This window comes from Tenrec ecaudatus, chromosome 13 (genome assembly GCF_050624435.1).
Source record: "Tenrec ecaudatus isolate mTenEca1 chromosome 13, mTenEca1.hap1, whole genome shotgun sequence".
NCBI classification, from domain to species: domain Eukaryota; kingdom Metazoa; phylum Chordata; class Mammalia; order Afrosoricida; family Tenrecidae; genus Tenrec; species Tenrec ecaudatus.
Window position 1 is genome coordinate 138,773,702 of NC_134542.1, and position 17,000 is coordinate 138,790,701.

The following is a 17,000-nucleotide window of genomic DNA, read 5'->3' on the forward strand; positions in this document are numbered from 1 at the left end:
ACTGCAGTTTTTGCAAGAAGCCAGCATTTCCCAGATCCTCTGATGTGGTGGCTCTGCACCTGTGAAATATAAAAGGCATTCCTAAATGCTCCATAAGTGCCCTTCATCTCCACCATCTTCCCCTCCTAACACTTGCTTGAGGGTGTAGTTGACCATGTCTCACAAACAGGTGGAGGAATCAGAGCGTGCACTTATTAGACACTGAAGTCTGGTGACTTCTGCCAAAACTGACAGACAAGGCGGAGGAGTAAAGCCACCACCACCTCCTGTTCACTGGCTCATGGTGAGCTATTTCCTGGCGATTCTCTTTCCGCACATAAGCAGTTAGCTACCTTTTAGAGTAACGGGTGTTATTTAAACCTTTCTTCGACTTTGGTCCGAGCACCGTAAGTACCCAGTCAAGGAGAGACACCTACGATGAGACGCCTGCGTGCAGTCAGTGACTGGGAAAAGACTTCACCCATAGCTTGTACTTAACTCTGTGATTGTGATTGGACTAAAGATTAAACTTGACCCTTTTGTGTGCTATTGGAACCAACCTTATTTCTTGGGGCCCTTACCACTCTGGTCAGCGCGCAATGACACGTGACTGTTGAACACGCCTGGGTGCTGTTACTCCGTGTTCAGGGTGTGTGCAGACTTATCATAGAACAAGTTCTTTCCCTGAAGATGGTTGGCAAAGAATTAATCAAAGGGGGGTAGCAAAGGGAAATAAGGTTCTTATGTCATAAAGAAAGCATACATTTTCTTAAAGGAACTTAGTTCATCTTTTCGAGGACTAAATTATATATAGTACAAGGCACAGGTGTTTAAGTGTACAATCGGATGCAGTCTCGCAGAGCCTGTCCATAGAACCAGAGACAGCTGTTCAAACAGAGCAAGAGGACACTACGAGGTTTCAGATGAGAAAAGCGGGGGCCGGGCCGAGGCGGCATCCTTTCACAGGGGCTGGACTGCACCGAGAAGGATGCAGGCTCCGGACTGGCTGAAGGCTTATTAACAGCCTGCAATATGCAGACGACAGGAGCTCGCTTGTGCATGTCAAAGAGGACTTGAAGTACTTACTGATGAAGATCCAAGAGCGCCCCAGCCTTCTAAACGCATTATATCTCCACGTAAAGAAAACAGAAATCCTTACCAGTACACGACATCATGACAAATGGAGGAAAGATTGAATTTGTTAAGGATTTTATTTTACTGGGATCCATAATTAATGCCCACAGCAGCAGTGTTCAAGACAGCAAGCTACATGTTGCGTGCACAAACCTAGCTTGACCGTGTTGAAAGCAGTGATGTCACACCGAGGACTAAGGCACGCCTGACCCAAAGCAGGATATTTTCAGTCACCTCAGATGTATGTGAACACTGGACAGCAAGTAGGGAAAATGGGAGGATTGAGGCCTTTAAAGTAGGGTGACTCCATGGATGGCCAGAAGAACACACAAATCCGTCCTGGGAGGTGTGCGACCAGAATGCTCACATGTACTTCAGACATGTGATCCTGGGACCAGCTCCTGTACTAGGCCTATTGGACAGCCAGAGAGAAAGGGGAAGACAGGTGGACTAGTTAGTACACAGGCTGTCACAGTGGACTCAACGCGGAGGACGGACGAAACAGACAGACGGTGCTCTGTACCATTGTGTGTGGGATGTGTCCTCTGATCTCTTTCCACTCAGTGTCCCCCCCCCTCCCGTCCCCGCAGGTAATCACTAATGCGAGTCCTCTCACTGTAAATTAATTTTTCCTGTTATGGTTCGTTGGAAAACTGAAATTGTGCAGCATTAATGTTTTTGTGTGTGGCTTCCCTGCACCTCACTTCTTTCTGCCAGCTAATGTTTTTGAGATTCATTCATGGTCTTGCATATGCTGATAGCTCATTATTTGTATTTATCTGTTGGATTCACAGAGTAATATTCTATTGTGTGAATGTAATCTAGTTGGCATGTTCATATTCCTGCTACTCAGCGTGTGAGATATATTTCTAGTTTGGGGCCATTATGAATAACACTTCCTGAAACACTTGAGCCTATCAGTTTTTCTAAATAATGCCCTCTATTTCCTTGAAGTCATTCATAATCTCTTATTTATGTTTCCCTCAGCATCTGTAAGATTGTGGTGGTCTTCTTCTGGTTCCCATATTGCTAATTTGTAACTTCTTTTCTATCAGACTTGCTTTACAGTTTATACATTTTTTAATCATCGTTCCAGAGAAGCAACTCTTGGCTTTGCTAATTTCCTGTTTGTATCAGTCAGGACTAAGTCCGAAGAGTGGAAGCCGTAGGGGGATGTGTTTGTGGGCATAGGCACACCTGTCGAGTACGGGCTGTGTTAGACTGATTTAACTTTTAAAGTAAAACTCACCATATGGTCGTACATAACTTAGTATTAAGTGCCATTGAGACGGCTGTGACTCCTGGTGACATTATGTACACCAGAACACAGCACTCTCCGTCCTGCCCCATCCACACAAGTGTTGGGTTTGAGTCCGCTGTTGCAGCTGCGGTGTCCGTTCGTCTTGTGAAGGGCCTTCCTCTTTTTCACTGCCCCTCCACTTCACCAAGCACAATGTTCTTTTCCAGGGTTTGACCTCTGCTGATCACTTGTCCAAAGCATGTGCATAAGAAAGATTACTATATCCCCAGTCCTATACTAACAGTAATCTGTGAGGATGTGCATTGGAAGAGAGATGCAAGCTGTACAGGTATGGGGAGGAAACTGGGATCAAAGCAAACAAACGAGCAAAAAGCCAAAGGGATTTGACTACATCCTTCAAATTGTGCAACCATTTGATGAATTCTTAAGCACAATTGTGGGAGTTGGTGTGACAGTTTTTATAAAGCTACTGTCTCCTCTCTGATGCTAGGGCTGAAGTCAACAGGGGAGTAAGCCAGCAACGAGGATGCTATGTGGAGGGAAGAGCCCACTGGATCCTACAAGTATGGGTTGGGGCCCATGAAGACTGAAAGTCATATCAATTTTTTTCTTTTCCTTCTTTGGTGTGTGTGTGTGTGTGTTGCTTTTATCTTTGTCTTGGAATGAGTGATTTGGGTGGAAAATGCCATTATTTTTATTTATTTGTAATCATTTTGTCGGGGGCCTCTTATAGTCCATACGTCCATTGTGTCAAGCGCATTTGTACATATGTTGCCATCATCCTTTTTCAAAACATTGTCTTTCTGTTTGAGCCCTTGGTACCAGCTCCTCATTTCTCCCCTTACCCTTACCCTTCCTCCCTCATGAACTCTTTTTAATTTATAAATCATTATTATTTTCAGATCTTACACCGACCACTCTTTGCCTTCACCCATGTTTCTGTTATTTGGCCCCTTTGGGATTGTGGGGGAGGAGGAGAAGGTTATACGTCAATCATTGCGATCGGTTTCCCCTTCCTCTCCCCACCTTCTACCTATCCGCATGGTATCGCTACTCTCATTATTGTTTCTGAGGCATAAAAATGTCATTATTACTCTACCACTTAGATTAAAAAAAATCCGTTAAGTACTAAAATTGACTGGGGCCTCTCTGCCTTTTCTACCAGATAGTAAATATTTCAATGTTGCAGACTGGACACTTTTTTATTGTATCTATTTAACATGAACATTGTAGTGTGAAAGTATTCATACACTGTATGTAAATAAGTGGCATGGCAATAAAATTTTACTGGCTGTAGTTTGTCAGCTCCTGTTTTAGAGATTAGGATACACCTTCCTAAATTATCCATTTACTTAGCAATAATGTTTATAGCATGCCTAATTCTATTGACTCCCCTCATTTTTTGTGATATTTCAGTTATATTTTTATATCTATGGATGTTTTAAACCCTTTATTGACTATCATGTGTATAATAAACAGTTGTCTAATGAAGAAACTGAGAAAATGATCTTATCTTCACCCACATATTAATATTTCTGCTGCTCTCCATTCCATTCTGTGGCCCCAGGTTTAACATTCGATATCATTTCCCTAAAATGTATATTGCTCCTTGCTGAGCCAATCTGCAGTTGGTGAATTCCGAACAGGGAGGCCCTTCCAAATTCTTCAAGGGCGTGGCTACAGAACACTGGACCTAGCATTCCCCGTTGTCCAGTAGTTTGCATTCAGCGCTATAAAAATGCTGTTTCTTTGTTTTCTGAGGAGAAGTGAGGTGACATTTTTGCTCTCTTTTATGTAACGAGTCTCTTCTCCAGTTGCTTTCACCATCTCTCCTTTTTCTGGACTTTTAGCCACGTGCTTATGATAAATGCGATTTATTTAACCTGCTTATGGTCCACAGAGTTCACGGAACTTGGGAAGTTTGGGCCCTTATTTCTTCAGATATTTCTCCATTTTCTCTCTCTCCTGCCTCTTGTTGCCCATGCATGAATGTCAGGCTACATGATCTTGCCTCACAGGTAACTGAGGCTTGGTTCCCCTGCCCCCTCTCACCCCCAACCCTCCCACGCCTTGTTTTTTTCAGCTTTCCAGATTGGGATAATTTCCTTCCTTCCTTCCATTAATGCTTCTTTCTGATCTCTCCAAGCTGCTGTTAATTTCATACTGTGAAGTTTTGCTTTAAGAAAATGCGCCTTTTAGTCCTAGAATTTCCATTTAAAAAGCAAAACTGAGCATGTCTATATGTTTGGCTGGAGAAGCACCTTTTTTCCCTTGTCCTGTGATGACCCTTTTCCTGTTGTCCGTCATCAGATTTACTGTGGTTGCTTTGAATTCTTCTCTAAAGTTGACAGTTCCGCCCCCGCCCCCACTGCACCGTGGGAAACAGATGAGGTGTGCGTGTTATGTGAAGGTGTCTAGTTTGGGAACCCTGAGCCAGCAGTTCAGCTCTGGCCTGCTGGGTCGCTGTGACGAGAATCAGCTCGGTGGCAATGGGTTTGGATGAATATTTGCGCTGTCACCTGTGTATGTGACTTGTTGGCTCCTTCTCTTGACTTGGGTCTGCATTTTCCTGCTCCTTACCATTTCCAGTAATTTTTATGACACGTTGGACATTTTAATGATACGTCGTGGAGGCTTCAGATTGTGTTCTCTTTCTCTGAAGAATACTCATTTTTGTGGTGGCAGGCAGTTAAATTACTGGCTTATCTGGATTCATGAAGACTTGGTTTTATGGTTGTTCCAGCGAGTTTGTTTGGTTTTGTTTCCCCCGAGTCCTATGACGATTCCTTGAAACGGGGTCTGAAATGAGGCCCTTCTGGGACTTTAAGGAAGGCCGGAAACCTTGGCCAACTCTCTCTCTCTCTCTCTCTCTCTCTCTCTCTCTCTCTCTCTCTCTCTCTCTCTCTCTCTCTCTCTCTCTCTCTGTGTGTGTGTCTGTCTGTCTGTCTCCTCACCCTCTGGCTCCCCTGCAGCGAGTAGCCGCTGAAACGTCCGGATGCCTTTGGAGCTCTTGTTGCGCTCTCCCCCATCGATGTTGGCTGGTGGCATCGCCCAGGATAGATATTTCTGTACGCACTAGGCTACCAGAGCATCTGACCCAGGAGTTTAGGATCGTTCATGTGCAGAATTTTGGGCTGCCTTTCTTTGACCCCTTCTTTTGTGGAAGGCAAAATCCCACTTTACTTCTGGACCCTCTGATTGCCCTCTTGTTTCTGCCTCCTCAAGTCAATCAGACTTGCCACCACTGTGTCAGTCTGGGTACTTTAGAGAAACAAATCCACAGAAACTCATGTATATGAAAATTTTATATAAAGCTTAAGTGCGCATCAAGAAAACATCCCAACCCAGTGCTGCCCAAGCCCACAAGTCCAACATTAACCCATATGTCCAACACCAGTCCACAAAGTTCTCCTCCATCTCACAAAACAGACGCAATGATGCCGGCTGCAGGAGGAGAGGCCGAGTCAGTGAATGTGTACTCATCTCAGCACTGGCAGGAGGCTCCACACAGCTGCTCCAGCACCCAGGCCTGCATTCGGGGTAGATCCATGGCTTCTCCTCAGGGATGTCTTGCAGGAAGTAAGCCTTGCCAGCTGAAGCAGGGAACTGCTAAAGCAGCTGCACCCTGGTCCGACCATCACAAAGCAAGAGACCAGAGAACTCGAAAGGCAAGGCTCACTGAGCCATTTATCCCTCCACCTTTCAATTAACCCCACATGTGTTTATTGGCCAGCTTGGCATGATTAACTACCTCAACCACCTACCACGATATTGGGGAATACCACTTAGTGCAAGTCCACATTCATGTGGCTCTTTTGCCATGTGAAGGGGCCCTCGTGACATAGGGACTGCTTGCCACGAGGTCAGCAATTCGAAATGACCACCCGCTCTGTGGGAGGAAGAAAAAAAAGGCTTTCTATGCCCATCGAGAGTTACAGTCTCGGAAACTGCCTGGAGAAGTTCTCTCCAGTCCTATCGGCTCCCTCTGCATGGGCATCAACCCGATGGCAGTGAGCTCTGGGGTAGGTGGTGCAATTTCCTTCTTTCAAGGATCTCACCCTTGCACTTTCCGCCTGCTTTGCTTCGGTGGCTTATGACGGTTCTCTGGGCTGTTCCCGCACATACCTTTATGTCGCGGTTGGCACCATCGTTCCTTAGCTTTGTTTTGAAGTTCAGTGGATCACACAGCTCTTGTGCAATTTGTGCAATTTAGCTTTTGGCCCTGACCCAGTAACCCAGAATAATCTGAGTTACCTGTCATCCCAGCTCTTTCTCTCACCTGATAGTGAATATACCAGCTTTATCTTTTCTCTAGCTACGATAATCACCATTTCTGGTTGTCAAGGATTTGGGAGTTTAAAAAAATTATTATTTTAAATATGCCTCTGCCTATCAATGTAGGTTTTAGAAATCATTTTATTGGGAACTCTCACAGACAGCATAACATCCCATAGTTCAGTCACTTTAAGCGGCATCGTGCACTTGTTCCCACAGTCAGTTTCAAAGCATGGTCCTTCTTCTTGACCTCCTTGATTTCCTCTCCCCATTGGCCCCTCCCTGCCCCCTGGACCATGGTTTTCATGTCAGCACTCTCTGCCCTGCATGTCCCGGCTGCATGCTGAGTGAGTGGCTGCAGCTTGCTCTGGGTCCCGTGCTTAATGCAGGGAAGACCTCCAGCCACCTGAGGAGCAGTGCCATCCAGGAACTGGCTCCCGGACCAGATACACTCAGGGAACAACATACCACCCCCCAAAACAAAACAAATCAAACCCTCTGCCCTGCCATGTAAGCAAGTCCAACTTATCGGAGCAGCTGGTGATGGTGAACGGCTGCCTTGGGGTGACCCCACTATGCTTCAGGGCTCCCTGGAAACTTTCTACTACTTCCTGAAACAAATGTATCCCCCAGCAGTTGAGAACTTTGTATTCACCCTAGGACTAACTTGCCTTCACCTATTCTCATATGAGTTGATATGTAGAATTCCCGTAACGTAACATTTAAGAATACGCAAATTATTCTCAAACCTTTACAAACCGAGTATCAATGTTCAAATTTACATGATTTTAGTGCCAGACATGTTTTCTTTCTAAATGAAGGAAGACCTACAAAGGGATAGGAGAGATAATAACAGGAAATAAATTATAGAACATCCTGGTTCTTAAAAACATGCCAAGGGCAGCTCTCGCAGGGATAGCAGTGAGTTTAGCGACCAGGTAGATTCTACCTAACGCTCTGTGTAGGAAATGAGACCTAAAAATTTAGTGGCTGTTAACACCTTTTACCCCAGAGTGTGGTTTACTTGTAGTCCTCTAGCTTCCTTTGCTTATCTCTTGATATTTTTTACCTAATGTCACAAAGTTAATGTCAAGGTGTCATCTTAATTCTGTCAGTGGTTCTCAAAATGTGGGTCAAGACCCCTTTGGGGGTTGAACGGCCCGTTCACAGGGGTCGCCTAAGCCCATTGGAAAACACATCTTTCCGATGGCCTTAGGAACCGAGACACCGCTCCTCTGTCCGTCGCCAGGATGTTCACCCACATGTAGATACGCCCACAGACGAGTGCCTGGCGTGAAGACTGTTAACCATCTACACCATGCTTCCAGACAACATTTCATTGATTTGTCATTAGAAATAAATATTTCACAATATATGATTACATATTGTTTTTGTGATTAATCACTATGCTTTAATTGTGTTAAATTTATAACAATGAAAATACAGCCTGCATACATCACATAGTTACATGACAATTCATAACAGTGAAATTACAGTTACGAAGTAGCAGCAAAAATAATTTTATGGTTGGGGGTCACCACAACATGAGGAACTGTATTAAAGGGTCGTGGCATGAGGAAGGTTGAGAACCACTGGTCTAAGTGATCTTATTTATATTTGCTTGATAAAAGCAGGGGAGAAAGACCATAACAAAGCAAGCAAACAGGATGAAAAACTCAGTTAATAGCTGAGGGTGAAAAGAAAACCGTACCTGGATCTCCTGTTAAGCTCCTAGCTAGAGAACACCTGCGTTCATTGCCTGTACATGTCAGGGTGGCCCCTTAGAACTCTGTCCTTTCATTAACAGCTGCACCAAGACTGGTAAAAAGGGATTTTAAAAAGGAGCATGGTGTAATTTGAAGACGGCACACCTATTTTTGGCAATTTGCGAAATCCACACAGCCTAGATTTATAGCTAGCTTTATCCTACAAGTGACTACTTCTGCATTCCTCTCTTCTCCAATTTCACTAAATGCAAACACATACATTTTATATACTTACACATACATACAGGACATTATGTAGCATATTCATACAGATATGTGCACATGCATGTGCAAACAACACGAGACTACTACATGGTTTAAAATCACGGATGGTCTGTCAGGGTTGTATTCTGTCACTATCTTTACTCAATCTGTATGCAGAGCGATTGATTAGAGAGACTGGATTCTATGTAGAAAATGGAACACTAGGACAATCTCCAATACACAGATGACACAACTTTGCTGAGAGGAGGACTTAAAGCACTTGCTGATGGAGATAAGGATTGACAGCCTTAAGTATGGATTATGAATCAATGTAAAGAGGACCCAAATCCCCACAAATGGACTAGTAGGTAACATCCTGATACGTGGAGAAAAGATTGAAACTGTCAAAGAATTTGTCTTGCTTGGATCCACAGTCAATGATATGCATTGCATTTGGTGAATCTGCTGCATAAAACATCTTTAGAGTATTAAAAACCAGGGATGTCACTTTGAGGACAAAGACCGCCTGACCCAAGCCATGGTACTTTCAGTGGCCTCATCTGCATGTGGAAGTTGGACATTGAATAAGGAAGACTGAAGAAGAACCGGTGCGCTTGAATTGGGGTGCTGGCAAGGAATATAGAAAGTACCATGGGCTGCTAAAAAAAACAACACATCACTTTGGAAGAAGCACATCCTTAGAGGCAAGGATGGTGAGACTTCGTGTCAGGTACTTTGGACATGTTCTCAAGAGAGACCAGGCCCTGGATTGACACACTGGCTGCACCAAAGGGCTCAAACATAACAATTGTGAGCATAGGGCAGTGGTTCTCAACCTTCCTCATGCTGCGACCCTTTCATACAGTTCCTCATGTAGTGGTGACCCACAACCATAACATTATTTCCATTGCTCCTTCATCACTGTCATTTTGCTACAGTTAGGAATCGTCATGTAAATATGTGATGTATGCAGGCTGTATTTTCATTGTTACAGATTTAACACAATTAAAGCATAGTGATTAATCACAAAAACAATGTGCAATTATATATTGTGAAATATTTATTTCTAATGACAAATTAATGAAATTTTGTCTGGAAGCATGGTGTAGCATGGTTAACAGTCTTCACGCCAGGTTCTCTTCTGTAGGCCTATGTGCATGTGGGCGGACTCGCCTGCAGACGGATAGAGGTGTAGTCTCTCAGTTCCCAAGACCATTGGAAACGTTTTCTGATGGTCTTAGGTGACCCCTGTGGAAGGGCCGTTCAACTCCCAAAGGGGTTGAGACTCACAAGTTGAGAACTGCTGGCATAGGGCAAGACCACGCAATGTTTCATCTGTGAGTCAGAATGAACTTGGTGCCACTTAGGAACAATTCTTTATATATATATATATCAGTGTTTATATATGTATACATGATATATATCAGTGTTTATATATATAAATACAAGGTCTGCAATAGAAAAAAATCCATTATCTTTTGATGTCATTTTAATATGAGCATCTTGAAGTCTTCTTGTACGTATATTTAGATACATGTATGTGCACTTCCATTCATTGCTTAGTGTCCATTCTGTGGATTTGACATTACATGATCGGGATGCTGTGACACTCTATGTTGTTCTGATTCTGATTTGTGTATGTCGCTTGAACAAACTGTATGCCTGAGCACGGATTCATGCTAAGAGGAGTTTGCTCTGTATTCGTCCCTCAGTTCACATTCTTCCCAACTTCTTCTCTGCTGCAGGTCCTTCTGGCATGTTGGAGATAGCCTTAGAGCTTTCAGTGGAAATCATTACATCCTTTCACTGGGGGCTCTTACAGCTCTTAGAATATTCCATACATCGATTGTTTCAAGCATATTTGTACATATGTTGCTGTCATTATTTTATAAACATTTGCTTTTTATTTGAGCCCTTGGTATCGGCTCCTCTCCCCCCATCCTCTTGACCCCTTGATAAATTATTATTATTTTCAGGTCTTACACCAAGCACTGTCTCCCTTCACCCACCTTCTGTTGTTCATTTGGCCCCCCTTCAGGGGGACGTGTTGGATTATGCATTGACTGTTGTGATCTGTTTCCCCTTTCTCCCCTCCTTTTCCCACCTTCTCCCTACGCTCCTGGTATTGCTACTCCCGGTTCTGTTCCTGGGGGTTTATCTGACTTGAATTCCGTGTGTTGTGAGCTTTTATCTGTGCCAGTGTACATGCTTGCGTCTGGCCAGAGCTGAAAGGCAGGACTGAGGTCCTGAGAGTGGGGGGTGAGGAAGCCTCAGTGAACCAGAGGAGTATTGTGTGTTTCATCAGTGCTATACTGTGCCCTGGTTGACTCAGCCCTTCCTGTGACCCTTCTGTGAGGGGATGCCCTATTGTCTACAGATGGATTTTGAGTCTCCGCTCCACCCCTCCCATTCACAACAGTATGTTTTATGGTTTGTTTGGTTTGGGTCTTCTGGTGCCTTTTACCTGTTTCCTCCGTCCACACCTTGTGATCAAACAGGCTGGTGTGCTTCTTTCACGTGGGCTTGTTGCTTCTCTGGTAGATGGCAGCTTGTTTAGCTTCAAGCTTTTAAAACCCAAGATGCTATTTTGATAGCCGGGCACCATCAGCTTTCTTCACCAAATTTACCTATTACCTATGTACCCGTTGTGTCTTTAACAATAGTGCCAGGGGGGTGAGCATCACAGAATATACCAGGTTGTTAGAACAAAGTGTTCTTGCATTGAGGGAGGGCTTGAGTAGAAGCCTGAAGTCCATCCACATCCTCAATGTATTGCCATGAAAATATATGTATGTATGTATGCATGCCAATACCTCTATTTTTATGAATTAACATATTTACATGAGTACACACCTATGTTTATACCTCTATCTGTACCTTTGCTTTCTAGATCTTTCCTCTGTTTCCTTTTACCTTCCTCCTGGCTCACCATCGGGCTTGCTTTTCTTCAGCCTCTTAGTAATTCCTCTCAGCTAGATTGCTGTTGCTCCAACACCCCCAGGATCTCTGTCCTCCTCATTGTTGACTTTAATTCCCTAGTTGTCCCTCTGCCTACGGCGTTGTTTGCTCACTGCACCTTTCCCCCAGTCCCTCCAGACCTGTAGGTCTAGTTGCTTTCTCCCCAGGCTTGCTTCCCATGCCTATCTTACATGGGTGGGCAAAACAAGGATATCAGAGACAGAAAACAAAAGATTTTGAATAAAAAGAGAAAGCAAAAGAGAACAAACAAACAAACCTGGAAAAAGCAGGCATAATCCCTGGTCTATTCACTGACCTCCATGACCATCTCCCCACTGGTCCTGGTGGGGGGTTCCAGGAACTGCCCCTCCTAGCCTGAAGTCTATTTTGGGGGCTCCTTAGCTGTGCTCCTGTTTCTTAGCTTTGCTCCTGTTGCGGGTCTGTTATGTTCCCTCCTTGGCTTGCCCCACTGTGGGGGTGGTCAGACCGGACACCTTCCCCGCCCTTTGTCCCCCAGCTTGTCCTCTGACATGGTATGCTCCAGCAAGAGCACCTCCTGTCTGCAGCTGTTGTCAGCCCTACCACAGTCCTCTCTGTGCCTTAGCAGCTCTGTGCAGGGACGGCATCCTCTGGGTTTGGTGTGCCAGTGTGGGGTCTATCCCTCGCTCTCTCTTTTTCCTTAGCGGTTTGTTCTCTGTGGGCATAACAGGCCAGCCCTTCTCCCCAACCTGCAGATTCAGTGTTGTCCTCTATAGCACGTATCTGTAGAAAAGGGGGTATCAGGGTAGAGCCGATGTTTCAATAGCTCAGAGAGTTCTTTCTCCTTTGTTTTGTAGGAGAGTCTCACTTGGTGAGTGCAGCATGCCTAAAACAGGAGCGTTTATTGATTTTTCACTTTCGCGTGATTTAATAACTTTGCTTTGATTCCAAATGGACTTGACTCTCTTCTTCTGTCTCTTGCTGTTGGCTATCCCTAGCACTGGTGTGTGTGTGAGTGCTCGGGTGCACATGGGTTGGGTGTGTTTTGCAACCAGGATGCCCTGCTCAGTAATGTTTTCCAAAGATAATTAAACAGAGAGAGAATGCTACTGTAGCCCTCAAGAGGCACCGTATCCAAGATTGGCTGGTGCCATCTAGAAGTTGAAATACACGTTTGTCATATGGTAAGCTTTTAACCTAGAAAGAACAATACAGTACATCTACAAGCCCATATGAGTTTACTGTGACTATCTAGAAATATGTACTACAGGTGATACATGTACTGGGGTCCTACACCCGTGAACTCGTATGTCAGAGACAGACATGAGATGCACAGCTCATGTCACAAAGGTGTTGACTTCACCCATCCTCTTCTCCGATTGGGATTTTTGAACCCTTTTTATAACCGTATGCAACCATGGGTGTTACCTGTATAGATCGGCAATTTTTGATTGTATGCACCTCTCTCTATATGTAAAGCGAAGGAGCCCTGGCGGTGTAGTGCTTATCCGTTGGGCTGCGATTCCCACGCTCTCCAGTTTGAAACCACCGGAAGCTCCATGGGACAAACACTGGGCTTTCTACACACCGTTCCAGGCTCAGAAACTCTAAGCATTGGCTTCATGCCAGTGAGTTTCCTTTGGAAATTGGTTATATGTAATAAAGTATCTGCACACATCCATACATATATTTGAGAGTAAGTAAAAAATATTGCTACTTTATGACACAAAAATGTCAAAATCTTGACATGATATCCACCAGGTCTTTACACTCCGAGGCAGGTCTCTCCATATCTCTGACCCATCCTTGAAGATTCTGTCTTTACATCATGTCCAAACACCAAGTTTAACATCCACAAGGGACTCAAACCCTGTTCCTTCTGAATATTGGGGTGGGGAACAAGGAAGTCTGAAGAGGCAAGATCAGGGCTGAAAGGAGGATGGGACAAGGCTTCCCAATTAAATTCCCCTTGACGCATGAGCAGGCGCACTGTGATCGAAAGCATGCCTCCCTTCAACGGGTGTGGCCTCTTTCTCACTGGCGCTCTGCTCATTTTCTTTCAACTTCTTCCTAACAAACCTGTGCGGTTGGTGTTTTTCTTTTTTTTGAGATGCCAACTTTTTATTCCTCTTACACAAAACAAAGTGGAAGAAATACAGAATTAAAATGTCAAAGCAGTTAATCAGAACATGGACAACCTCCCACCTCCCCCCCCCACCCACAAATATGCACACACAAAAAGATGGGAAGACAGGTTTATTTACAATGAGGCAACACATTTAAAATCAAGGTCATTTTCTATGAACTATTTAAAAGTAAAAGCTGCACAGGCCCCGCGTTCTACATTAGAAGGACAGAGGGACCACAAAGTCCAGGTTATACAGCGTCAGTGCAATACATTCACAGAACTCATACGACACCGATTTAATCAGAGTTTTAAGAATGGTTCCCAAGTCCCTCTCAATATTTTTGGTCATCAGGGGGATCGTTCCTATAGATATCAACTACTCTATACATTCCGAGCTACTGAAAACAAAGAATGATTCCATGGGGCTTTTTAAGGAGTTAGAATCTATGTAGACCAGAGGCAAACAGTGTCATGAGCCAGCTCTAGACACAGCCCTTGTCTTCTCCAGAGAAGCATCTAGGAGAGAAACCAAAAAGCCAGATGTCAACACAGCCCCCTCAACCTATTCCAAACCTAGGGGAGCCGAGCGAGCTGACTCATCAAATGAGAGTCCCGGGGCTTAAAGACACACGGTAGTCCTTTAAACACACAGACAAACTATTGTCTACAGAAATGGATCTCGACGAACCAACCGCTTCTGGTCTTCATCGGTTGGTCTGGGGCATGAAGGTCATAGACATGTGTTGGGCCTTCTTTGCACTTCAGTTTTGGTCGACTAAAAATTGCAATGAAAACTACATTTAAAAAATCCTTAAGGCCATCTGTTGGAAGTCTGCATTGAAAAGGCTCTCAGGATTTCGAGTCTAAGAGGGAGGGAACCAATGCTCTCCCTCTACCAGAGAAAAAGATGAATGTTTCAACAAATTGCCAAGTTTTGCTCAAGGGACAAAGCAACATATCCTAGAGGTGTGGAAATACCTTCCATTGGATTCCGTGCGGATTCTCCCTCCACGGTAAAGAAACAGAATGAGGAATGAGTGGCAACTGGCCTGTTCATCAGATGTAGCAAAATCAATGGGTCTCTGGATCTGTGAACCAGCCGTTCTTAGTAGCAGGCAGCAGAACTGACCTCCTGTAGCCAGGAGCTGGTATCCAGCCCCGCAAAGCCAGACTTGAACAACTATCAAGAGTCACTGGGAACTACAGGGACACTAAAGGAAAAAGGTCACCACTGTATTACTTTAAAGGAGATTGCCCCCAAATAAGAATTCAATTGCCCACGGGTGAGAAAAACACAAACAAGTCAGTACTCTAGTGAGCCGTCCACTCTAGTGGAGCACTCGGCTCCACCGGACAAGAGAGACACTTATGCGCAGAGCCTGCCTCGGCCAGGTTCGGGCATCTTACCAACTAAGGGCAGAGAGACCACACGCACGCCACCCATCACCCCAAGACAGCGGGTGCCTCATTCGTTCTTCTTTTCTTTGTGTTTGAGAAGCTTGTTGATCTCCCGCTTGGCCATTCCAATGTACTTTGAAATGATTCCATGTTGATTCAGTCCAGGAAGCAACAGTGCGAAAGTCACAATCAGGTAGGTGAGAAAAAGGTGGACTTGCTGTCCCACCCAAGCAACCGCGGCAAGAGCAACGATCATGGTCACGAAGTACATCTTAGGCTTTTCTTCCTTGAGCGTAAAAAGGCGTCGCCACCAGCCCACGGCTCTGAATCGGGTTTTTACTAGGCTGCTGCAAATTTCATGGAATCTTTGCTGTTGCTCAGTGGTCCATTTATTGGAGCCAAAAATTCTAGGCGCTAGAATGGGTACAAGGTAGTCAGCCAAGCACAAGAACATAACAAAACAGGAAACACCTGACAGAACTGATGGATCGAGATAGTAGATCGTCAGAAACACCAAAGACACCACACCCATGATGGCAGGGGGCAACACCCATGATGGCCGGTGGGCTCTTTCCCACCGGAGGACTTTGACTGCTACCAGCATCACTTCTCCCCATCCGAGCAGTTGTTCTTCCACACTTGCGGTCTCTGCAGCCAGCAGGTTGGTGCTGCGATCATCGCCCTCCACCATCGTCCCCGAGTGCCGCCTTTGCGAGCGTGGGCCGCCCTCTCCACCAACCTCGTGCCTCAAGCCCTCTAGGCCATCCCAGCACCGTGGTTGCTGGTTTTCAAGAAAATATAACACGCTTCCCCCCTTGGAATCTCAAAAACCAGCCCCCATAACCTCTGGACTGACCTTTCCGCCTTGAGCTGAGCTGGCCCGACCCATTCCCTGGAAGGTCACTGCCGGCACCCTTTTTGGATGTCGCTCGAATGAGACCAAGACAGGACATCACTGAGGGCACTTGTTTGCAGCTGCCCTCTGGTCCCAGGAACATGTTTGGAATAAGCCTGTGCAGATTTGAATTATAAAGCTGGTAGTAATACTTTTGGTCTTTTGTGTGTGTTTTTCCTCACCCCCACTCCCATGATTTTCTTAACAAAATCCAAACCTAAAACGTCTTCAGCAGTTTGATAGACACAGAAATGGAAGACTTAACTTAACTCGTCCCTGTCTTAGGAGAAACCTGAGCCATTCATAATCTGCGTGAGGAAGACTGTGCGCTCCCTCTCCTAGGGCATGTGGCTGTCACAGTCAGATACAGCACGGCGCTCTTTTCCTCCCTCGGTGTATTGCTTGTGAGAAAGATGGGGAAATTGCGAAAGGTTGTGCCCTAGCTTACTTATTGAAAAGAAGTGTTGTAAAAAGTGCCTGCGGGCCCCGACTGGAGGATGCAATGTAGTTTCACAGGTATAACCTTGAATTTTTAATGCCTACCATCTACTTCCCAGCATATTTTCTTAAATCTAAATTGATAGTCGAAGTTGCATGAAAATATATCAGTACTACATTTTGTTGTTTTGTTTTTTTTTAAACTGGAAATATGAAACCAGTAAAACTTTTTAGTTTGTTTTTGATGTATAAAACTAGCGTTCTCCCCATATAGTGACTGTGATGGCCATTTATTGTACTGGGATATGTATGAAATAGTCTCACATATGCCCGTGTGGAGTACTTTATGTCTCTTACATTGTTACTTAAAATACTGAAGACCATTTTATTTCAGAAATTAAGTATATAAGCTTATAAAAATGGCAATTACATAGAGATTAATACATACAGATTTCTGCAGAAAAATAACTTGATTATTCAAATCAACTTGCAAACCTAGTTTTAGCTTGCAATCCCAGAGCTATTAGAATATATAGTATGGGCTACGGTGCCTTACATTCATGTAAACATACTCAGTACTTCCTT

The 17,000-nt window shown here is 44.6% G+C and overlaps 1 protein-coding gene and 1 pseudogene across 2 annotated transcripts in view; one reads left to right on the forward strand and one right to left on the reverse strand.

Moving 5' to 3' along the window:
• Positions 1–17,000, forward strand: part of MGAT5 (alpha-1,6-mannosylglycoprotein 6-beta-N-acetylglucosaminyltransferase) — a 441,795-nt gene that overhangs the window by 240,305 nt on the left and 184,490 nt on the right. The gene's annotated exons all lie outside the window — the stretch shown is intronic.
• Positions 14,693–15,783, reverse strand: LOC142424397 (ADP-ribosylation factor-like protein 6-interacting protein 1 pseudogene; annotated as a pseudogene).